This window comes from Sebastes fasciatus, chromosome 9, assembly GCF_043250625.1.
Source record: "Sebastes fasciatus isolate fSebFas1 chromosome 9, fSebFas1.pri, whole genome shotgun sequence".
Taxonomy (NCBI): domain Eukaryota; kingdom Metazoa; phylum Chordata; class Actinopteri; order Perciformes; family Sebastidae; genus Sebastes; species Sebastes fasciatus.
In genome coordinates this window covers 7,213,575-7,238,394 of record NC_133803.1, presented here as the reverse complement: position 1 = coordinate 7,238,394, position 24,820 = coordinate 7,213,575, and the positions used below count along the sequence as shown (strand labels likewise).

At 40.6% G+C, this 24,820-nt stretch overlaps 1 pseudogene; it reads left to right on the top strand.

Annotated features, from left to right (window-relative positions):
* LOC141773569 (uncharacterized) overlaps positions 1-24,820 on the top strand; it is an 82,698-nt pseudogene that overhangs the window by 39,667 nt on the left and 18,211 nt on the right.

Below are 24,820 nucleotides of genomic sequence, written 5' to 3'. Positions count from 1 at the left end.
ACACAGTGGATGTCCCCCTTACTTTACTTTTGTAGCAGTGACATTACATTAATTCCTTTTATCCTCGTGCTAAAATCGACTCTAAATCCAAATTTTACAGCTGATGTTTTTTAAAAAAATGTCCCAAGGGGATACACATCGTTGTCACCTTTTTTTACCCCTGATGAGTTTGCACCCGTTTCTAAATTAAAATAAAATAGAATACAATACTACCTTATTGATCCCCATGGGGGAATTCATCTTCTACGTTTAACCCTTCTCTTATTTTTTCTCTTAACAGAAATTTTAAAGAAAATATGACGTTAATTTAAGATAACGTTGCTGCATGAGGCCCATTGTGGGTTATGTTCCACAGACATGTTCTAAATGTTATTTATGGTTTTAGATAGCTCGCTCCAGCATGGCATGTCACTGACTCTCTCTCTCTCTCTCTGTATGTTTGTCTGTTGCTATAGAAACGGAGAGGAAGAGGGGGACTCAAACGTCACAGCTGTCAACACTGTGACAAATCCTTCACAACATCTGGATGTTTAAAGATTCATGAGAGAGTTCACACTGGAGAGAAACCGTACAGCTGTGACCTATGTGGGGCAGCTTTCGCCACTAAAGGTGGCCTAGAAAGGCATCAACGTATTCACACTGCAGAGAAACCGTACAGCTGTGATCAATGTGGGAAAAAGTTTACTCAGGGTAGTCACCTAAAAGACCACCAACGCATTCACACTGGAGAGAAACCGTACTGGTGTGACCAATGTGGGAAAACTTTTTCTCGGGGTAGTCACTTTAAAGCCCACCAACGTATTCACACTGGAGAGAAACCGTACTGGTGTGACCAATGTGGTAAAGGTTTTTCTCGGGGTAGTCACCTTAAATCCCACCAACACATTCACACTGGAGAGAAACCGTACTGGTGTGATCAATGTGGTAAAACTTTTTCTGATGGTAGTTCCTTTAAAAAACACCAACGCATTCACACTGGAGAGAAGCCTTACTGGTGTGACCAGTGTGGTAAAACTTTTTCTGAAGCTGGTTCCCTTAAAAGACATCAACGTATTCACACTGGAGAGAAGCCATACTGGTGTGACCAATGTGGTAAAACTTTTCCTGATGGTAGTTCCCTTAAAAAACACCAAGCCATTCACACTGGAGAGAAACCGTACTGGTGTGACCAATGTGGGAAAACTTTTTCTTGGTCTGCTAACCTTAAATCCCACAAACGCATTCACAGTGGGGAGAAACCGTAATGGTGTGACCAAGAGGGGAAAACCTTTTCTGATGGTAGTTCCCTTTTAACCCACCACCGCATTCCTACTGGAGAGAAACCATACGGGTGTGACCAATGTGGGAAACCTTTTCTCAGGATGGTTTCCTTAAATATCACCAACGCATTCACACTGCATCATTTTGGACATTTTTCAAAGCCCAGCTAGCTGTTTCCTCCTGCCTCCTCCCCATGCCCTGGTAGCTGTGTTGTTGTATTCTCAGTTTATCTCTACATTGAATGCTGACCAACCGTAAATGTATGTTTTAAACTGCATGTATGTTATTGTGGCTATGACTACACACTGGCCTTTATTCCTGTAATACATTTTTTGAATATTTTGTTGATTAATTGTTGTGTAAAGACCAGAAACTTCTGACTAGTCGACTCCCTGGGCCTGTGCCCCGTAGACCCATTCAATAATCCATCCACGAGTCGACAGCTGGAGAAAGATCAAGGAGGACATTCACATCCGACACCAGAGGCCATCTTTGAAAAGAGACAGGGGTTGCCATTGTCGTATCTCTCCTGCGACAGTGCTGTTGAAGTGATGAGGAAGGATGCTCCGCGGACACTGTTCTCTTTGGTATAATAGAGTTTATTACAAACAAGCAACAAATGTCATAACGAACGTCTAGAACGTCCAGAGGTCTCAACTCAAATCTGAAAGTCCTGCACTTCGGGGCTCTCGTGCCTCCTTATATCGGGCTCAGATGTTATGCAACATCTGTCATAAACATGCGAGCTGAGCATAAAAACATGTGTGTCCTACATGTTTATCTTTCGACCCCTGGACTTTGGACCGACCCTATGTCCACGTATACTATTCACCCATGTTTGCATAAGAGGGGCCGCTGTCTTGTGTAAGACATGAAAATATACCACACCATCTCCCCTTGAATACAACCACCTGTTATCATGTGACTGCTGGACTAGCGTCATATGATGACAACTGAGGAAGTTTAAGTGCTAAGTAAAGATGGCGCCAGCTGAGGTGAATCCTAATCCTAACCCTAATCCTTCCAAAATTTCCCACACCACTCCTCTGTTCACTACACTGCCTCCCTGTTGCTTCTGGAGGTGTTAGGTGAATCTCTGATATAATCACATATTATTTGTAGGAAATGTCGCCGCATGTTTCGAATGCAGACAGTAGAACCTTCCAGATACAAGACCAGCTCTTCCTTCAACCCCCAGGAATGCTGGCCAACAAGACATCATAGATTTACAACATCCTGCGAACAGCAACCATCGAGATAAGAAGATCCCTTTTCTTCTATATAGCCACCTTTGACCCTTCAAGATCTCCACAGACACTTACATAAACAACCCTTCAGCATTGGCCATCATAAAGCACCCTAACAGAGACCAGCTGACACCAACTTTCATCCCACTGTGGACTCTGATCTCTACTAAAAATTTAGTTTGGATTTGTCCAAGGACAATTAATATAGAGGACATTTTTAACTGGCAATGATGGTTGGAGACGATGATGCTAGAAGAAATGGTTCAGAGACCCGCTGCACGAGAGAGAGGGATGGAGACGGAGGAAAACTTCATGCCAAGTCGCACCGAGGGAACGTGTCCGCCGACAACAACATCCAGCAATGTCAGAGAGATGGAGACGGACAGAAACGAGTCAAGCTGAGTTCACGCCGTGGGATCAAACAGATCTAGAATGCCGAGGTCCAGACAAAAACTGTAACCACTCCTGGTAACCAGCACAACCTCCCATCTGCACATCTGAAACGTTAGGTGATATAAATACATTTTCAGATGTGAAAGAGTTTGTTGATTACTACTAAACAAATTTAGAGTCAATTAATAAATAGGGTTTGGTTAAGAAGTTGGTAGTTAATATCAGATATAAGTGTAATTGAGAAAATAATCAAAAAGCTTTTACCCTAAATTAGGCTCATCCCTAAATTTAGAATATGACACTGCATCACAATCTTCCCTGGTGCTTCTTAAACTCTCAACTGCTGAACGGTGCATTAATACCCAAAACTAAATTTAATTGATGCGCCTAAACGTCAAGCAACAAATTTAATGAAGAGATATCAGTCACTGAATTGACCTGGTCACATTTGATTTGTTTCTATTCATAATTTGTCTTCGTTGTATTCACTGTATTCCTTCATTCATCATTTATCATTCTATTCCTTTTTCCTTTTGTTTGATCATTTATTTACTTGTTTTCTGTTAGTAGTTTAGTCATGTAGTTAGTTAAATAAACACTTCATTTCTAAAGAACTTGGTTAATTGATGTGTGTCTATAAAACAACTTCAATGACTGTACACTATGCTCAAGAACTCCGTGGTATCCCTAAGATTATGAGATCCACTTGATTAATATCACATTTTTGGGTTTTCCCTGTTTTTCCAAAATTGGGTGGTGTACTAAATTGAATAATTTAGTTGAATATAAGGTTGATTCTGATATTAAAACTAATTGTGTATGATAGCTGAGTGCCATCACTCTCCTTCACCTTTGGCAACAATTCAGGGGTTTATGGTTCATAATGAGTTATTAATTGTAGATACATATTTTGATATTAATTAATGATTGATTATTAATCTGTTGCCCCAGCCATAGATATGGTCAAAAGCTCAAAAAGAGTATGTGAGCCATGAGTTTAGAATGCTTTATTCCAGATGAATCAATATTTCCTGGAGCTGCTGTAATTGAGGTTCTCAGTAGAAGTGAATCAATAAATGTTAATAAGTCTAAATATTTGTGTTTGTAATTTGTTGTGTATGAACAATACAAAATATCTGCTTTTCAATATCAGACATTAAAATCAGTTGATAAATAAATGGTTCTTTCTTTACCTTAATGCTGACTGAAAATATTGTGTAGTCAAACTATTTTACTTAAGTGTCTTATAATAAAACATGTTCTATATACCATATATATGCAATAATTAGTGCTGAGTTGTACTAAAACCTTTACTCACCACACTATAATCTGCCACTATAAAATAATTCAGTGTTTCACAGTTCAGGATCCTCAAATGAAAATCATTCTTGTGTGAAACGTTCACATCTAAAGCTCATTTTAGTCACAGCGGTGTCTGTATTTTTTGTTGCTTTCACATTAATTCAAATGTAGAAGTACAGTCATGTTTATTTGACTTGATGCATTGATGAAGGAGACCAGAATGGATGACACAACTTTTCTAATCATTTCTTACTGGAACAGAAATGTTTCAGATATTCAGAAATCTTTCATCAGGAGAAAATAGTTGGTAAAAGGTGGATTTATTAATTCAGTCAGTAACATGTTCATCCTCATATTTAGCTCTCATTTCTCCAATACATTCACATTACAGAGGGCAAAGTGATTTTAATGAAACGGTTCCTGAATATGGAGCTGCAGACATCCACAAGAGGCAACAGAAGACTTCAACATCAGACATGAGATACAGCAGTCTTGCTGTCATTATACACACGTGTTGTGTTTAAACGTGTTGTTCATGTTAGACTCTATAACAGCTTCACATGTTTGTACTTTAGAGTACTATTACTGTAGTAATACTTACTGGGAATAGTGGATGCACTGGAAAGGTGTGTGACAGAGAGAAACCAACGTGCTGTTTGTGTGATGATGAGGTTTAGTAGATATATGATGATTTGCTGCTCAGTGTGAACTCATGTGGTGAGTGCACTTAATGCTTTGAGAACTGTAACAGTGTTTCAGCAGATCTGTTGACATGATTGAGGAAAAGAATAAGATGGATGGTAACATATTTACTCTTCTTTATCTGGAAGGAATAATGATGTGTGTATAATGCAACATACTAATTCATGTGATCAGGTTTTGTCTGATATAATTCTAGATTAGTTTGATACATGACGACATTTGTGTGAGTTACAAAGAAAATATTGATTTTAAAATGGTGAACATGATTTCATTTTGTCCTGTTAAAGTGGCAGTAGGCAGTATATATTTTTGGCATCATTGGGCAAAAATTCCATAATAGCCCTTCAGCATATTGTAATTCAAGTGTTCTGAGAGAAAACTAGACTTCTGCACCTCATTATGGCTCTGTTTTCAGGCTTTAGAAAATCTAGCTTGTGACGGGAGACTTTGAACAATCACAGGCCATTTCATTGAGAGAGCATTCCTATTGGCTGTGCTCCGGTCATGTGACCGGAACTTGGTGTTCCTTCACCAGATTTTAATCATGTTTGCTTAAATCTCGCCTACTTCAGCTTTAACTGTTTAAAGCAGGGGTCTCAAACTCGCGGCCCGCGGGCCAATTGCGGCCCGCAAGACGATATTTTGTGGCCCCCACCTTGATATGAAAGTTTAATGTTAGTGCGGCCCGCAAATTTTTTTTTTTTTTTTTTTATAAAGTTTTTTTTTTGGGGGCATTTTTATTGACAGGACAGTGGATAGAGTCTTGGAAAGGGGGGAGAGAGAGAGTGGATGCGGAAAGGGCCACAGGCCGGATTCGAACCCGGGCCGCCGCGGTCAGGACCAAGTCTTGTTACATGGGCGCCCGCTTTACCAACTGAGCTAACCAGGCGCCCTCGGCCCGCGAGTTTTATGTGAATGGCAGTTTGCCGTGGAAGGTCCCTTTGTTGCGCGAGCCCGAGCTGAACGAACCTACCAATCACACTGGGGTATATGGCTCCCGGGGGCGGGCAATCGGCCGGGCTTGATGCAAGCAGAGAAACATTTCACAACAACTATGGCGGCGCCCGTGTAACATCGCATAAGCTTGATTAAAGCTTGATTTATACTTCTGCGTTGAATCGACGCCGTAGCCTGACGTGCACCTCTCCAGAAATGTAACTACACGTCCCGGCGACGCAGACCGCAACAGCTGTGATTGGTCCAGTCTCTCAGCGATGCTGAGCGGCCAGGACCCCGGACAACCACAGAAAGTTCTACTTCTCTCTGCCTCCATCTTTTCAATGTTTGTTCACACAAATCCACTCAGATATATTTTCTCTTTTCGGCGTTCCAGTAATGTCAGTAAAAGTTCTGTGGTTCAACAGTTATTAGCTCCAACTCCGCTCAGTTTCTGTTTGTAGTACAAGAAGAAGAAGAAGAAGAAGGAAACTCATAGAGACGCCGCCGCCAACTAGCGGTTTGGTGGTGTAATTGCAGAGCAACACAAACACAGCAGGCACAACTTTATTGCGGAGTGACACCAAGTGGAATGAATATATATCTTGTCACACAGCCCCAATCATGTCTTTTTCAAAGCCTGCAGTGAAGAGAAAGGTTGGTGACGAGCACAGACAATTTCAGGAAAAGTGGGAGACGCAATAGAGGCCATGTTCAGAAGAACCGTTCATGTTCTTCAATGTTCCATTCATGTTCAGGACAGTTCGTGTTCAGAAGAACCGTTCATGTTCAGAAGAACCCATTCAAGTTAAAGAACTGTTAATAATGACGTTTGAGAAGATTGTTTTTTTTTTAACAAAGCTTTTTTTGTGGAATACCTGATGCGGCCCAGCCTCACCCAGACTCTGCCTCCAGCGGCCCCCAGGTAAATTGAGTTTGAGACCACTGGTTTAAAGGGACTCTATGTAAGAATCAGAAATTGCTTGTTAACAGCGACACCTGTGGCCGTTAAGTCAACGGAAATCAGCGTCCTGTTGCTCCCGCTCGCGCCTGTGCTCGCACTTGTGCTTGCTCTACATAGACATGAACAAGCAAAGCTCAAAACAGTGAGGCGACACACGTCAGCTAAAACCACAATATCACTCTATATTTCACCTGCTTGGCAGTAATGTTAGCAGACGAAGGTCTCTCCATGAATCAATGTTGATCCTAGTGTTGGCTTTTCCTTCCTCAGCCTCCCGACCGCGGCCGGAGGGAACACGGATAAGACGATAATGATACTCGCTGCGGAGCCCAGTCACTTCACAAGACACGGAAAACCTCTGTTGGTCTGGAGGAGCTGCAGCAGTTATTTCTGCACAAACGTCCACTGTACATTCACTAGATATTCTCAGAGCTACTAACTCTTCTGCATTGTGTAGTGTGCGCGCATGCACGTGAGGTGGAGCGAGCTGAGTGCAAGCAGAGGAGCAGTGGAGCAGAGTACAGCAGAGACTCCGGCCCTGGAGACCAAAGCTACTGTCTCCCCCGCGTCCTCCGACTGCGGCCAACACTGTTTAACAGACGGGCTTCACTAGATATAACTTTGCGGTTTTGGTGCTTCAGTGTAGTTTGTGTTGGAGTCTTGTCTGAACAACACAGCCACACGCGAGCGCACATGGGACACCGACCAGCAATGATTTATACGTGTAAGAAGTAACAAACAGTCCCTTTAATAACTGTTTAATACACCAATGCAGCAAGTTAAAGATATATAGAGGACATGCGGAAGCTGCCCAAGTTCCCACTTGTCATGAACTTAGCAAGGTGACGTCTGAGGTGTGGGCGGGGCTAAATGGGATAAGTAACCGTGAGAACACGAAGGCTCCGCGAGATTTACACAGAATCACAGTGAGTCCAGAACAGAAGAGTCCGGCTGACGACAGGGAGAGGTTTTTCCTAGAGAGAGACGGAAGTAATTTGCGAACGCGGTAGGATTGAAAGATTTGCTAGCGGATTAGCATAAACTGTACTTTGACTGTAACATCATGTAAAGGAGTTCTGATGGAAATAATGGAAGTGAAACGGAATGGATGTTGCCTAAATCTGTGAGGCAGAAAAGGGCTGCGAGAGAGAGAGCGGATAGCAAGAGAGAGAAGTTGGTCGGATGATAGTGAAGTTGTCAGAGGTAATAATAAAAAATCAAGAACCAGTCACAACGATAGACAGACGGATCAAACAGAAGAAGCGGAGTGGAAAGTAATAATCGAATTTAATCAGGATGGCGGGCACTACCACCCGATCAAACTTACCAGAGCGATCGAAGAGGAGATTGGTCAAATCAAAATGGCCAGGTTTTTGAACAATAAACAAGTGTTGATACATGCAAACAGCAAACAACAGCAGGAAAAGATCCTCAAAATGACAACACTTACAGGGGAAAAGATGAAGGCTCACGTACCTGGAGCAATGGTAAAGTTGAGAGGAGTAATGTGGTATATTTTCATGTTTTACACAAGACAGCGGCCCCTCTTATGCAAACATGGGTGAATAGTATACGTGGACATAGGGTCGGTCCAAAGTCCAGGGGTCGAAAGATAAACATGTAGGACACACATGTTTTTATGCTCAGCTCGCATGTTTATGACAGATGTTGCATAACATCTGAGCCCGATATAAGGAGGCACGAGAGCCCCGAAGTGCAGGACTTTCAGATTTGAGTTGAGACCTCCGGACGTTCTAGACGTTCGTTATGACATTTGTTGCTTGTTTGTAATAAACTCTATTATACCAAAAAGAACAGTGTCCGCGGAGCATCCTTCCTCATCACTTCAACAGCACTGTCGCAGGAAAGATACGACAGTAATATCTGGAGTCCCATTGAGTATGTCTATGGAAGATGTTAAACATGAGATTAAAGGTGGTAAAGTAATTGATGCCATACGGATTAAGAGTAAAAGGGATGGCTCAATGAAGGAAACCCTATCGGTAGTGGTTCAGTTTGAGAAAACCCTCCCAAAATCGGTGCAAATGGGATACATGAACTACAGTGTGAGGGAATACATTCCCAAACCTCTCAGATGTTATGCATGCCAAAGAATGGGGCACACAGCACAGTAGTGTAAAGGAAAGCTAAGGTGTGCGAGATGTGGAGGACAGCATGAGTATGGAAAATGTGATAAGGATGCAAAGGTTAAATGCTGTAACTGCGGAGGTGAGCATAGTGCTGCGTTTGGAGGATGTGAAGTGCAGAGAGAAGCCAGAGAAGTACAGAGAGTTAAGACAATGAACAAAATATCATACGCAGACGCACTAAAGAAAGTAAGGGCGACAGAAACAAACAACAGGAATTCCAGTGAAATGGACCAAAGAAATGCAGCACAAAGGGATGGTAATGCACTAGGAAATCAAGCCCAAACTCAAGTCCCAGACAATATGCAAAATGCTCGTGCTCATAAATGTAAAGTTAATGATGATTCACTAGTAGTAAACAAAGTGGAATTTGTTGTCTTCATCTGCCACACCATTAATGTTGCAGCTCAGCTAAAAAAGAAAAGTGATAGAATCAAGACCATAGTGGAGGCAGCAGGAAGATTCCTTGATATACGAGATGTAAAAGCAGATCAGATACATGCACTACTGACAACAACTGAGGTTGGGGAAAATGGACAGAATGAGGGTTAAAGTTTAAATTATGGTGCTCCATATACTTCAGTGGAATACGAGAAGCCTGATAGCTAATGGGCAAGAATTTAAAAAGTATGTATATGAATTAAAAGTAGTACCGGATGTTATATGTGTGCAGGAAACGTGGTTACATCCACATTTAGACTTTGTGATTCCAGGGTTCAGCTCTATAAGACATGATAGAGCTAACAACCAAAATGGTGGAGGGTGTGCAACCTTTTTCAAAGATGGATTGGCTTACTGGAAGATTAAGTCCCCTGAAGATATGGAAGGTATTGTGGTTGAAATTTGCAGCCCCAGGAATGAAGGAAATATTAAATTAATCAATTTCTATAATCCATGTAGGAACCTAACTATAGATATGTTCAATGAAATGGCAGGGGAAGTATGTAAGAAGGAAATATGGTGTGGGGATTGTAATGCACACAGCAGCTTATGGGGTAGTAATCACACAGACAATAATGGAAATATAGTGGAAGAAATAATGGAAGAAAGATCATTGGTCTGTCTTAATAATGGCAAAGGCACAAGAATAGATGTGAGTCGGGGTACAATATCATATTTAGATCTTACAATGGTGACAGGTAGTTTGGTGAATGTTTGTGAATGGTATGTTAAGAGTGAGTCAACTATAGGAAGTGATCATTTCCCAGTTCTCACTATAATAAACACAAACGTATGTATGCAGGAAGGGAGCACAATTACAAGGTGGTGTTTTGGCAAGGCTGACTGGGAGAAGTTTACAATATGTTGTGAGGAGTCAGTTCACTTGGTAATATTAGAAGGAAGCATAGAGGAATGTACAAGTCAAGTTACGGAACATATACTGAATGCTGCAAAACTGAGTGTACCAAAACGAACAACACAGGGTAGGAAGAAAGTGGTACCTTGGTGGAATGAGGAATGCAGCATAGCTGTTAAAGAACGAAACAAGGCTTTCAGAGCTGATGAGTGGGATAAGGAAGTCAATAAAAATGCCAGCATTGATTGATGGGGAGAGGATGGCAGTATCAGATAAAGAGAAGATGGATGTGTAAGGTAAGGCATTTGCGGCAGTACATAGTGGGGAGCACCTTTATAATATACACAGGCAGCAAAAAGAGCGTGTGCTCAGTGAGAATGAAAATGTGAGAGAGAAGAGAGAGGATGATATGTCAACACTGGATGTGGAATTTACAATGGCAGAGCTCAAAATAGCCTTGAAAGATACTGGATATACAGCACCAGGACAACACCAGTTATGTTATGCCATGTTTAGACAGCTACCAGTGGAATCATTTAAGTTAGTGTTGAGACTCTTCAATAAAATCTGGACGGAGGGAGTCATACCAAGTTGTTGGAAAATGGCAGTAATATTACCATTCAACAAGCCAGGGAAAGATCCTGCTAATCCTGGTAGTTATAGGCCCATAGCGTTGACATCTCACTTATGCAAATGGATGGAGAAGATAATAGTACGTAGATTAATGTATGTTTTGGAACAGAGAGGGTTAGTGAGTAATGTTCAGTGTGGATTTAGAAAAGGTCGATCTACAATAGATGCTCTAGTTAGAGTAACTAATGAGGTAGAAAAGACACTCAAAATGAAAGAGGTGATGACAATAGTATATTTTGATATAGAAAAAGCATATGATTCTATGTGAAGGGAAGGGCTGCTTATAAAGATAGGTAAAATGGGTATTGGAGGGAGGTTGTATAATTGGGTAATGGACTTTTTAACAGACAGGAAATTTAAAGTCAAGGTTGGAACAGAAGTATCTAAGGACTACAATATATAAAATGGTATCCCCTAGGGGAGTGCAATCAGCCCAGTGTTGTTTAACATAATGATAAATGACATATTTGAAAATTTAGATGGATGCATCAAATCAGCGATATATGCAGATGATGGGGCAATATGGATGAGGGGAAGAAATGTGCCATATGTGATGGAAAATAATAAGGAAAGCAATAGGGAAAGTGAAGAAATGGTCATATGAGTGGAGATTCAAAATGTCAACAAATAAATCATGTTATATGATATCTACAAAAAAGCGAAACATTAATACTGAGAATTTAACATTATATGGTCAGTTGATGGAGAGGGTGAATGAATACAAATATCTGGGTCTATGGTTAGACAGTAAATATACATGGCATGTTCATATAAAACATCTGGAAACAAAATGCAAAAAAGTAGTAAATTTACTACGAGCTGTGGCTGGATGTGACTGGGGGGCAGATAAACAGTCATTGATTGACATATATAGGGCAATCATGAGGTCAACAATAGATTATGTTTGTTTAGTTTATGGAGCAGCAGCAAAGACATCATTACAAAAAGTGGATAGAGTACAGTGTAGAGCATTACGGTTATGTATCTGAGCTATTAAGTCAAACCCATTAATGCAGTATTAATTGAAGCAGGAGAGACTACACTGGAATTAAGAAGAGAGAAATTAGCTCTAGCATACTGGGTCAGGTTAAAAGGAAGCGGAGAAGAAAATCCTACAAAGGTAACAATACAAAACTGTTGGGAATACTCTAAGTTTCAAGGATATGGATTTGGATGGACAATGGAAGAAAAAGTGAGGACATATAGATTGGAGGCCTTAGAGTTCACCAGGTCCACACCAGTAAGCAGCGTACTGAAGGAACTGGCCTTCTACCTCCGAGAGGTCAAGGCCCAGTTACGTGCTGGTTAATCTTGTATGACAAAGAGATTTTCCAAACAGACGGGTTAAAGCATAATAATACAATTTATTCCGAACAATTAATGTTGCATAAGTAAAATAAAAGAGTATACAGATATCTGGATCCAGTCTACGTGTCCCTGACAACATACAGTGCATGGGTCAGTTCGTGAAGTCTGAACCCCGAGCTATCCCTGATCCAGCCTATTCATAGTTTACACAATATTAATATTCATGAGTTATGGCACGTGATGTTTCTGCTGCATGTCTTCTTCTTCGTTATCTCCTTCTGGCTCCGTTCTCTCCTTGACCTTGCAAAAGAAAACAGCACCTGCCACCTCCCTTTTCCTCACAATCACTCTATTCATAACAAATCCAACAGTCAGGTTATTGTAAGCATTCTTGTACATAATAAATCCAACAGTACCCCCCTGGCTGCTCCCAGAAGTTAAAATAGACATGAGTATTATGGAAAAAAAGAAAAGGGAATGGCAAGTAAATGAAGTGGGAGTTAAAACAAGTGTGTACATAAGGAACAGCTATGATAATTATCTCAAAATATATACAGATGGTTCCAAAAATAAACAGGAGTGTGTGGGAGTTGGTATATATATTCCAGAATTTAAAATATCTATTTCCAAAAGAATTTCAAACCAGGTATCAGTGTACACAGCAGAAATAGTGGCAATCATTATTGCAATGCAGTGGGTTGAGGAGGTCAGACCTAACAGAATGGTGATAGGCAAAGGTGATTCAAAAGCTGTTTTGGAAAGTACACATTCAACAAAAGCTGTAAGGCAGGAGTGCCCACACTTTTTCAGCATGCGAGCTACTTATAAAATGACCAAGTCAAAATGATCTACCTACTATAAAAATGCAAAACATATATTTATTTATAAATATATTGAGTATTCTTTATATGTACAATATATGTTGGTGTACCTTGCATAACTGCATGAACCCATATTGTACAATATAACTCTGTACATTTTTTGTCATTACCTTACTCTGATGACTTGCACTGAATGGAATCAGCCAGGGATGCATAGTCCGGACAGTAGCTGCTGATAGCCAGCCTCAAGCACACTTCCAAATGATCATCAGTCAAGGTGGAACGGTATTTGGACTTAATAATCTTCATGTGGGAAAAGGCTGACTCGCATAAATAAGTGGAGCCGAATAATGCAGTCAAGGAGGTAGCACATTTCCTCATGTTGAGGTACTTTTCCTCTGTGAGTAAGTTCCAGAACTGTCCATGAGCCCTGGACTTAAGCTGAATGTCAGCTTGTAGTGTCAAAATCTCATCCTCCACTCCAGATGAGTTCAGGTGAAACAGTGTTGCAATTTGTTGGCTGACGTCTATTTAAAAAAAAAAAAAAAAAAAATTAAATTATTTTTTTTTTGTTTGTTTTTTTAATGCCATGCGATCTACCCACACTACCTTTGCGATCGACCGGTAGATCGCGATCGACGTATTGGGCACCCCTGCTGTAAGGCAAGAGCTAATCATTGAATTGTACTATAGCTTGCTAAGACTGCACAGAGGGGGTATAGATGTATTATTGTGTTGGGTTCCAGCACACGAGGGGGTGAAAGGGAATGAGTTTGCAGATAAACTAGCAAAAAGTTCACTGCAAAAAGACATTACAGAACCAGTTTTACTTGGGAAAGGAGAAGGAAAAGCTGTGATTAAAAGGAAAGGAGTTGAGATATGGCAGAAAAGATGGAAGGAGGACCAGAAGGAAGGAGATATTTCAAAATACAAAAGTCGGTCATAACAAAGACGTATAAAGAAAGGAACAGAAGGGAAGAAATCCTCATAACAAGACTCAGACTGGATCACACAGGTCTTAATGGCACTTTGGCTTTAATGGGGAAAAGGAACAGTGACAAGTGTGGGGATTGTGGTGTTAAAGAAAATGTGCAAAGAAGAGGAGGAGGAGGAGGAGGAGGAGTAGTAGTAGGAGGAGGAGGAGTAGGAGTAGGAGTAGGAGTAGGAGTAGGAGTCTGAGTCTGAGGAGTCTGGCTGGTTGGTGGCGGAATAGTTGTTTCGTTAGCTGACGAACATATTTGATCCGTTTCGAGGCGGCAGAGCTCCAGGTGAACCCGCACACACTCAGGTAAACACTTTAATAATGTTTCTCTGAGCCGGAAATCAAAGTGAATATAGCGTTAGCACGCTGGGCTAGCTGCGATGCTAACAGCTAGTTAGCCTGTTAGCTTCGGCCTGCTGCTGTGTGGCTAACTGCTAGCGTTAGCCTTAGCTCTCTGTAATGTGTGCTCCTGTTATCTGATTGAACTTCCGGTTCCTTTGTGTTTTAGTCCAGTTTGAGAGGAGTTTCTCAGTTTGTCTCAGTGGACCATGTTATCAGCACTACGTGGATGAGAGTAAAACCTGCTGCTGTGTGGCTAACTGCTAGCGTTACGCCCGGGCCACACAGCGCGCTTCAGGCTCGCCTGACGGCAGCGTCACGTCGTGGCCGCGTCATGCCCACCTATGGTGTTCACACTAGACGCGAGTTACCCGCGTCTCGGGAGCGTCTCAGCTACCTGTCAGCTGTGTTTTTGCTGTTGCTGACAGCCCTTTCTTTCTACATAGAGTTTGCCTTTTAATGGCCATTTAACTTCATAATAAATGTGATTTATATTTATTTAAGACAAAAAAGGGTAAGAACTGTGTGGTAATTTGTAAATATTATTAAAAACAAGCAAATAAATGCATACAAAAATATTAATATATATATATAGCCCATATAAATCCCTCTTTTCTGTCAGTGAAGAGGGATTTCTATGGGCTATATATATATATATATATATATATATATATATATAAATCCCTCTTCATTGACAGTGAAGAGGGATTTCTGTGGGCTATATATTAATACAAAAAACTGCGCCTTGATGGAGAAAAACACCTGAAGTATTTCAGAATGAGCGCTGAACAAATGGACAATTTACTTTCATTGATTGGAGCTGACCTGACCAGGCAGACAACAACTTACAGGGCTGCCATTGAACCAAAACAGCGGCTTGCCGTCACACTGAGGTAATTATAACTATTTCAATTTATGGACCTGCATTAATAAAGACCAGAGTAAATATAAGTAAAGTGGTTTTTTTTTATTATTATAAAACAAAGCAAAATAAACAGTTTCGTTATTTGTTAACCTTTAGAAAACGAAAATTATTATTAAATATCTTAAAAAAAATTAAATAACACCTCTAAAAGAAAGAACAATAAAGTCACGTGGTGTTTGTTGAGAGAGAGAGAGAGCGCATTGGAAAAATACTGCCCATCACCTGATGTTCTTATAACCTATTAACCCAGTCTATTATATTTATAGCATATGTAGGGTTTCTGCTATGACTACTACAGTGTTTACAAAATTAAAAGCCTGTACTATATTAACTTGATGGAAACCTGCAAGTACACCACTGCTTTATTTAGAGTATTTCAGAATAAAACCATTGTGTTAACGAATGCATGATTCTGTGCACTAAAAACGCTAGAGGCCTTTTATTTTGAAATCTAGATAGGAAGTGTAAAATATTGATGGTCAGTGACATATTCTACAGATGTCTAGACATGGAAACTGTAGTAATCTTGCTGGTATGATGTTCATATACTGTCAATAGATCACCTTCACTGTCTGTTGCTGCTGGGAGACGCAGCCGAGAGGTAAGCGGCTCGCGTGTAAAATAGGCGAGCCTTCTATTCTATAAAATAGACGCACGTCTCACGTGCGTCTCATGCGGGCAGTGTGTCCACTCTAACCTGTTAACATGGACGCCGAAATAAAAAACAACACGCGACGTTGCCGTCACGCGAGCATGAAGCGGGCTGTGTGCTCCAGGCTTTAGCTCTCTCTAATGTGTGCTCCTGTTATCTGATTGAACTGTAGTATCTTTTCTGCGACAGTGCTGTTGAAGTGATGAGGAAGGATGCTCCGAGGACACTGTTCTTGCTGGTATAATAGAGTTTATTACAAACAAGCAACACATGTCATAACGGACGTCTAGAGCGTCCGGAGGTCTCAAGTCGAATCTGAAAGTCCTGCTCTTTGGGGCTCTCGCGCCTCCTTATATCGGGCTCAGATGTTATGCAACATCCGTCATGCAACATGCGAGCTGAGCATAAAAACATGTGTGTCCTACATGTTTATCTTTCGACCCCTTGACTTTGGTCCGACCCTTTGTCCCCGTTATGCTGTTTACCCATGTTTACATTTAGGGGCCCCGCTGTCTTTGTGTTACTCCTGAGCATAAAAACAATGGGTGTTTACATTTAGGGGCCCCGCTGTCCTGTGTAACTCCTGAAAATATACCACAGAACCTCCAGACCAGGACCAGGAGCACTACAAGAGCGGAATGGAGGAGGAGCAGCAGAACCCGGAGCAGCGGAGCAACAAGGTCCCCAGAAGACTAGCAGCAGGCTTGTCCTCTGATCCCACCGACGTTCAGGTCAGTGTTCATGACGTCATGGCTTCAAGTCAGCCATTTTGGAGATACTGAACGGAAACAATGCAGCTGTTCCTGACTGTTGTGGCTCTAAACGGTCAATTATTGAACCTTTTCACCGTATTCCGTTGTTTCGGTTCATCAAGCGACGAGGCAGGAAGAGAAGACGTAGGTGTCCTCGTGAAGGCCTCTTTGCTTAATATCACTGACGAAGTGGGCCGGAGGCCTGGAGTGTGTTCCAATCCGCTTACTTCTGTACTTACACTCACTATTTTGATTGCATAAGTGCGTTCACACTGGGAAGTACGGTAAAATGCAGTGCACTCAAAGTACCCGGATGTTGTGCTCAAATCGTTGAGTGTGGAACACTGGACACTTTTCACACTCAATTGTCGCCATTTTGGCTACGTAGCGGAAGGGGCGGGACCACGACCACGACCACTATTCAAACATACATAGACAACAGAATAAAACAATACAATACGTAAACATACCGGTGCATTTTCAGCCAACAGGAGGACACATTGTAGGCGTAGGCGACGACGTTGGAAACGTAATTTCCACTCTGCTTTCATTTTTTACTTCAACAGAGCAGGTAGATATTTTGGCGGGTAGTGGACGGGTAAAACCTGAAGGAGGCAGCAGTGCAATACAAAGGATGCCAGCTGCCGTAAAACCCCGAAGAAAAAGAAGATATTTTGGCGGGTAGCGAGCCGCGGTCAAATGTTGCGATCGTCATTTCCGGTCAGTGCGCCGCAGAGTATTCGATTTGAGACTACCCTACCCCGTTGAAATTTACGCACTATTTAAGTCAGTATAGAGTGCATACAGTGCACTACATTGAAGTGTACTTCAGGAAGTACGTGGATTGGAACACACTCCTGGACTACGAAGCAGGGTTTGGGTTTAGCGAGCTAACTTCTGGGTTAACCCTTCAAGGGTTTCAGTACTGATGTCACGTGCTGTGTCGTGGCTTCGGAGCTCGTGTCGAGTAATTCAGGAAGTTTTCCGTGAAGCGCGAGGCTCGTTTTGTTTTAGACCAATGACGTCACTGAAGACGCCCGTTGAGAACTTTTTTTTTTTTTATTGAACAAAAACAGATTTACAAACAACATGGCTCATAGATCATTGCATTAGAGTAAAAGGACAAGATGCAAACAGAACGAGAACAGATAAAATATGTAAAATTATACATGAAAATAATAATAAATTAAGGGCTAGGGCTGTACCTGTAATTCATATACTTCTATTATACTAAGAAGGTTCAATGCATTTTTGTTTGTTATGACTTTAAGGGCTTTTATGTAATAAAGAAACTCAGAATGAAACACATTTAACCTTGGTTTCACTTTCATATACTTAGATTTGTGCAAATAAAATTTTCCAAGAATGAGAATGATATTCACCAGAAAGTCTTCTTTGTTATTGTCCATGACAAGTCCATAAACAATGTCCTTTTGAGAGAAGTTTCCCAGATGACAAACTTTTGGGAAAAGACAGTCATGTATATCATAAAGCCATAAAGCTCCAGAATACATACAATGAAAAAATAAATGCTCAGTAGTTTCAGTATCATCACAAAATACACAGTTATTGGTTTCAATCCCAAATCGTTGTCACAACAAAACACTGGATGGATACACTCCGTTTAATATTTTAAAATGGATTTCTTCTGCTCTGGAAGTTCTGGGGAATTTTAGATATTTAGTTTGTAACATGTGAATAGTCTTTTTCTGATAGATTTGTGAAATTGAATTTCTGTAAGATACTATAGGGTATGAGATGTGATTAAACATATTTCTAATTGTTTTGTTTGGGATTTTGATTTCACTAAAGTCACAGCCACCAACTAAAAGTTGTGGGAGACGAGGTGTGATAGGAGTAGGATTTGTTAAAATTCCTCTAATCAAGCATATAATAGAGTTGGGGATGGCTTTAGTTATGGATTTAAATATGTCACGATTACCAATTAAATGATATCTGAGACAGAAATTCTCATACGACATGATACAGCCACTACTATCAACTGAGTGAGTTACCGACCAAATTCCTTTCTCCATCCAGTCCTTGTTAAACAAAGATTCTTTTTTAACCACAACATATCTATTATTCCATATTGGTGTATTGTGTGGGGTGAAATTGTGATGGTATAAGAGCTTCCAATATAATAGGACCTGCTGGTGAAAAAGGGATAGTTTAAGTGGGAGTCTTTGAATAGCAAAATCACATTTAAGTAAGAACTCTATACCTCCCAATTTCTTGAATGTTTCTCTGGGGATATGATACCAAAAGTTGTTGTTGCTCAGAAAAGATTTTAACCAATTCATTTTTGGGGTTCCATTTAAAAAATCAAAGTCGATGGCTTGTAGGCCTCCATCCTTAAACTCTTTGGTCATCTCTGCTCTCTTAACATAGTGAATTTTCCTTTTCCAAATATAATCAAAATTAATTTGGTTGATTTTTTTAATGACTGTTTGGAATAGCCATTGAGTATGCTGTATAGATACATCTTGAGATGCTTTCCATTTTTGTCAAGAAAATTCGACCCAGTAAACTAATATCTCTTAATAACCATAAGTTAAGTCTATTTTGGCCATCATCTATTACTTTCCACACATTCTTATTTTCATTTTCAGCTGAATCTCTAGAAATATGAATGTCCAAGTATTTAACAGTACATTTTATAGGAATATTGTATGCCTCTGTTAAAGGACTTTGATGAATTGGCATTAACTCACACTTGTACAAATGTAGCTTTAGACCAGAGGCTTTGGAAAAAGTATGAATCACTTGTAGCACCTTGGGAACTTCGGATAGATGTTTTAAAAAGGTTTCCCGAATACATCCAGTGCAGCAATATTTACATTTTTTATAAAGATGGAGAGCATTTCCGTAGCTATTACAAAGAGAAACGGAGAAATTGGACAGTCCTGTTTAACACCACGTTTGCTTGGAAATCGGGGTGATAAAGAAATTGAACTGTCTGTATTTTCATAAAGGGATTCTATAATGTTTCGAAATTTGACTCCAAAACCTAATATTTAAAAAAATGGAAACTAAACGGATGCTCAATTGAATCGAATGCCTTATAAAAGTCAAGAAACAAAATAAAACCATCATCTTCTATTAAATTGCTATAATCTAAAAGATCAAGGACTAAGCGAATATTGTTGTGAATGGATCCGCCCTTCATAAAACCAGATTGGGAGTCGCTTTTAATTTTATGCAAATTTTCTTTTAATCTATTAGCATAAATATGTGTTATAAATTTATAGTCGGTGTTCAATAATGCGATTGGTCTAAGATTGTCTAATATTTTTGGGTCCTTACCAAGCTTTGGAATTGAAGTTATTACACCATGTTTCATGGTGGAAGGGAATGTCAGATTATTAGTTGTTTATTTTAACATAAGGGAGAATGGATCTTTTAATAAATCCCCAAAATGTCTATAGAAGTTGGCAGTAAGAACATCACTACCTGGAGATTTATCTAAAGATTACTGCTTTTTCCAGCTCATCGGGAGTAATATCAGCATCACACCACTCTGCAAACTCATTGTCTATACGGGGAATAAGATCTTTGATATGGTTGACGAAGGACTCGGTATCATCAATAGAAAAGGCTGAGGAGTATAAATTACTATAAAAAGAGACTATTTCCTTGGCAATCATGGCAGGATTTGTATTAACCTGGTCATGAATCAATAAGGCTTTGATTGACTTTCTCTCCTGCCTTCTTTTTTCTAGTCAACAGAAATATGATGAGCTTCTTTCCCCTTCCTCTATCCATTTTGCCCTGGATCTTATGTATTCAGCTTTCCGAAGATAGATTTCATCAAGTTTAGTTTGCAGGATTTATAATTTCTCTTTTATCACTGTCAGTATGTCTTATTGCAACAAGTGTTTTTTTCTTTAATGATATTAACTTCTGATAATTTGTTACTTCTGTTAAGCGGTTTCCCAAAATGAATAGAATATTCCCTAATTTTAAATTAAAAAAATTCACATTCAGAAATATAGGATGTCACAGATTCATCAGATATCAAATTAGAGATTGTGGTTTTAATACCGTCACAGAAGGATTGGGATTTTAGTAAATTAGAATTAAATATCCAGTAGTCTTTGTTCCTGTGACAAACTCCAGGGGGTTTAAAAATCAATTTAATAACAGAGTGATCTGTGAGAGGAGCTGCTGATATACAGCAGTCAGCGAAAAAGTTTATCACAGAGGAGGAGATTAACCAGAAATCTATTCTTGACTTGGCTGAATTATTTGGTTTAAACCAAGAATATTGCTTGACGTTTGGATATTTAAGGCGCTAAGGATCTAACAAATTGTGAGTGCTACAGAAATCCGATAGGATAGGATTATAAAGGTTGCGTTGTGATTTGGGAGGATGTCTGTCAAGGCATTCATCATTGACCATGTTAAAATCTCCTCCCATAATCACAACTGCAGTTGGATAGATAAGTTTAAGGCTTTCAATGGTATCGGAAACCTCTGATATCAACTGTCTGTTTTGAATTAGGTTATGAAATCCGTAAACATTAACCAGAATATTATATTTCTCATCAATGACCAGGACGCAGATTATCCAGTGACCATTGTTGCTAATTCTAGATGTTACCAGTTTAGCAGGTGAGTTACAGAATAGAATAGCCGACCCTGCTGATCTAGTGGAACCATGATCAAAAATAATTTTGTCTCCCCATTGGTTTACCCAGAATTTTTCGTCCTCCGGTTTTGAGTGTTTCTTGCAACAAAATAAAATGAGCTTTTTCGCCCTTACAAAATAAAAATATAGATTTTCTCTGTGTTATCTCTCAAGGCCCTAGAATTAAGTGAAATACAAGAAAAAACAACATTCATTGTGAACATAAATTAGCAACCGCTAATACACAGTAATGAGACCAAACTAACTGTGATTGAAGAGAAGTGAAAAAAGAAGCCAAAAGAAAGGCAATGTCCCTGAAATATCAAAATTGTAACTAAACTAACCAACCTGCTTATTACAAACAAAGGGCCCTTTTAGTGCTTGTGTATCCCTCCTAAGTGATTCTCTGTCCATTGATGTATCCAGCACCACCTCTATAGTAAGTCCGTTTTCCAGCTGCTCTAGCCTGGTGAATCTTTGGCCACAGCGTTGCTTGCATCTCCCTGTCAGCCATGCAGAGGTCTTTGATAAAGCCGATCCCCAGTTCTTTGCAGACCGGTGAATCCTTGGTCATCTTCCACAGCGCGTCTCGGTGTGTTCTCTGAGTGAACTGGACGATGACATGCCTCGTTTTGTTTTCCTCACGTCTGCCTAGTCGGTGAACTGAGTCAACAATGTTGTAGATGTTCAGGGACCATGGCGGGGAAATTTTCCCCAGCAAGTTAGCAACCACTTCACGTGTATCTTCAACTTCTTTCTTTTATCCCCCGCATCCTGAGATTCCACCGGTTCTTGTACCGCTCAAGTTCTAGGACTCGGTCCATAAGCTCAGCGTTATTCTTCTTTATTGCTGCCACTTCACGAACCGTAGTTTGTAGCTGAGTTTTGCAATCTTTGATTTCTGCCGCGTTGAACTCGACAGCCTTAGCTAAGCACCGAGTGTGTCCATCTTGTCAGTTAGCTGTTTTATTGCTTCCAAGACCGCATTTAATCCTTCTTTACCTTCTTCTGTCCCCACGTCCTTCCTTTTAGTTGCCGGGGAGTTTTTTATCGGCGAGAAGGGGTCTTGTCTTTTGGAGTTCTCGGTGGAAACTTCCATCTTAGTAGCATAATCACGGCAGTCAGTTGCTGCGTTGCCTCTGGCTGCCTGCGGGTTATTTTTTTACATCATGGTGCAAAAAATACTGGAGGGCGTATAAGCAGTTCAAAAGGACAAAAACATGAGAGTTGGACTGTAGAGTCTGTGTAAAATTGGGACAAGCAGACGGCGCTCAAAACGTGGATTGCACCCGGTCCACCATCTTGCCGGAAGTTCCGCCCGTTGAGAACTTGTTCTTCCTGAATAAAACCGGAAACTGTCTCCCATCGATCCTTTTCCTGTAGTTCCACGAGCACATTCACTGTCCTCTGCCCGGTTAAACCACTGCCACACATCTGGAACACATCTGCCTGTTTGACACTATTTGACCAATAGGTGGTTTCATATGTTTATTGATTGTATGTTTGTTGATTGATTATGTGTTTATTGATTGTGTTTTTTGATTATGTGTTGATTGATTATATGTTTATTGATTATATGTTTATTGATTGCCCTTTTTTCACAAGACAAAGTGTCAACAATAGTCTTTCTGTATTGTTATTTTACAGTTGTTGAAGGAGTGTTCCATCCCGCTGACACGTGTCAGGATCAGCAGTGCGATGTTGGCTGCGATGGACGCCGTTGGACGCTCAGCAGCTGTTCCAAAAGGCCAAAAGGTCATCTGCAGGTTCATTTTCTCTATTGGTTGAGGCCTTATATATATTTAAGTGTCCTCTTCTTCCTGAAATACTCTAAATGAATACCCCAAGAATGCTGATATTGGCCAAAAGGAAGAATGCCTCAAATATGGCTGTACGTTAGCGTGCTGAACGTTAGCGTGCTGAACGTTAGCGTGCTGAACGATAGCGTGCTGTACGTTAGCGTGCTGTACGTTAGCGTGCTGTACGTTAGTGTGCTGTACGTTAGTGTGCGTGATCTTGGTATCACTACCTGCTCAGGTACTCTGTCCACTACTTGCTCAGGTACTCTGTATACTACCTGCTCAGGTACTCTGATCACTACCTGCTAAGGTACTCTGTATACTACCTGCTCAGGTACCTTGTGCACTACCTGCTCAGGTACTCTGCACACTACTTGCTCAGGTACTCTGTACACTACCTGCTCAGGTATTGAAATGAGGTCTCTACCTCAATGTGTTTCTCAGTTAAAATAAATTGAATGAATGACTTAGTGCGTGGTTTGGGTTAATCTTCAACTACAGGTCTTACATTTCCCATAATGCAACTCCATAATGGGGATGGGGCCTGATAATTAATAAATGTCAAGAGGGCGTCTGTGGTGACCAATCAAATGTCACTAGATCACTAGATCAAATGACAGAGGGACACGGCCCTGCAGTTGGTTGTCACGGGTGGTAGTGCATTAGTCAGACTGGAACATTGTGGGTTATGTTCCACTGACATGTTCTAAATGTTCTTCATGGTTTTAGATAGGTCGCTCCACCATGGCATCTCACTGACTCTCTCTCTCTGTCTGTCTGTTGCTATAGAAACGGAGAAGAAGAAAGGGACTGATTCATCAGAGAGTTCACACTGGAACGAAACCCTACAGCTGTTTTGAATGTGGGAAAACTTTCACTTCGGAAGGTTACCGCAAAGTCCACCAACGTATTCACACTGGAGAGAAACCCTACAGCTGTGCTGAATGTGGAGCATCTTTCAGTAGATCATATGGCCTCAAAATACATCAACGTATTCACACTGGAGAGGAACCCTACAGCTGTGCTGAATGTGGAGCATCTTTCAGTAGATCACATGGCCTCAGAAGACATCAACGTATTCACACTGGAGAGAAACCCTACAGCTGTGACGAATGTGGAGCAGCGTTCACTAGATTAGATAACTTCAAATTACATCAACGTATTCACACTGGAGAGAAACCCTACAGCTGTGATGAATGTGGAGCAGCTTTCATTAGATCAGGTTACCTGAAAATACATCAATACATTCACACTGGAGAGAAACCCTACAGCTGTGATGAATGTGGAGCAGCTTTCACTAGATTAGATAACTTCAAAATACATCAACGTGTTCACACTGGAGAGAAACCGTTCTGGTGTGACCAATGTGGTAAAACTTTTTCTGATTCAAATTCCCATAAAGCCCACCGACGTGGTCACACTGGAGAGAAACCGTACTGGTGTGACCAGTGTGGTAAAACGTTTACTCGGAATAGTGCCTTTAAATCCCACCAATTTAGTCACACTGGAGAGAAACCGTACTGGTGTGACCAGTGTGGTAAAACTTTTTCTCAGGATAGTTCCCTTAAATCCCATGAACGTATTCACACTGGAGAGAAACCGTACTGGTGTGACCAGTGTGGTAAATCTTTTTCTCAGTATAGATCCCTTAAAGACCACCAACACATTCACACTGCATCGTTGTGAACATGTTTCAGAGCCTAGCTAGATTTTTCCTTCTGCCTCCTCCCC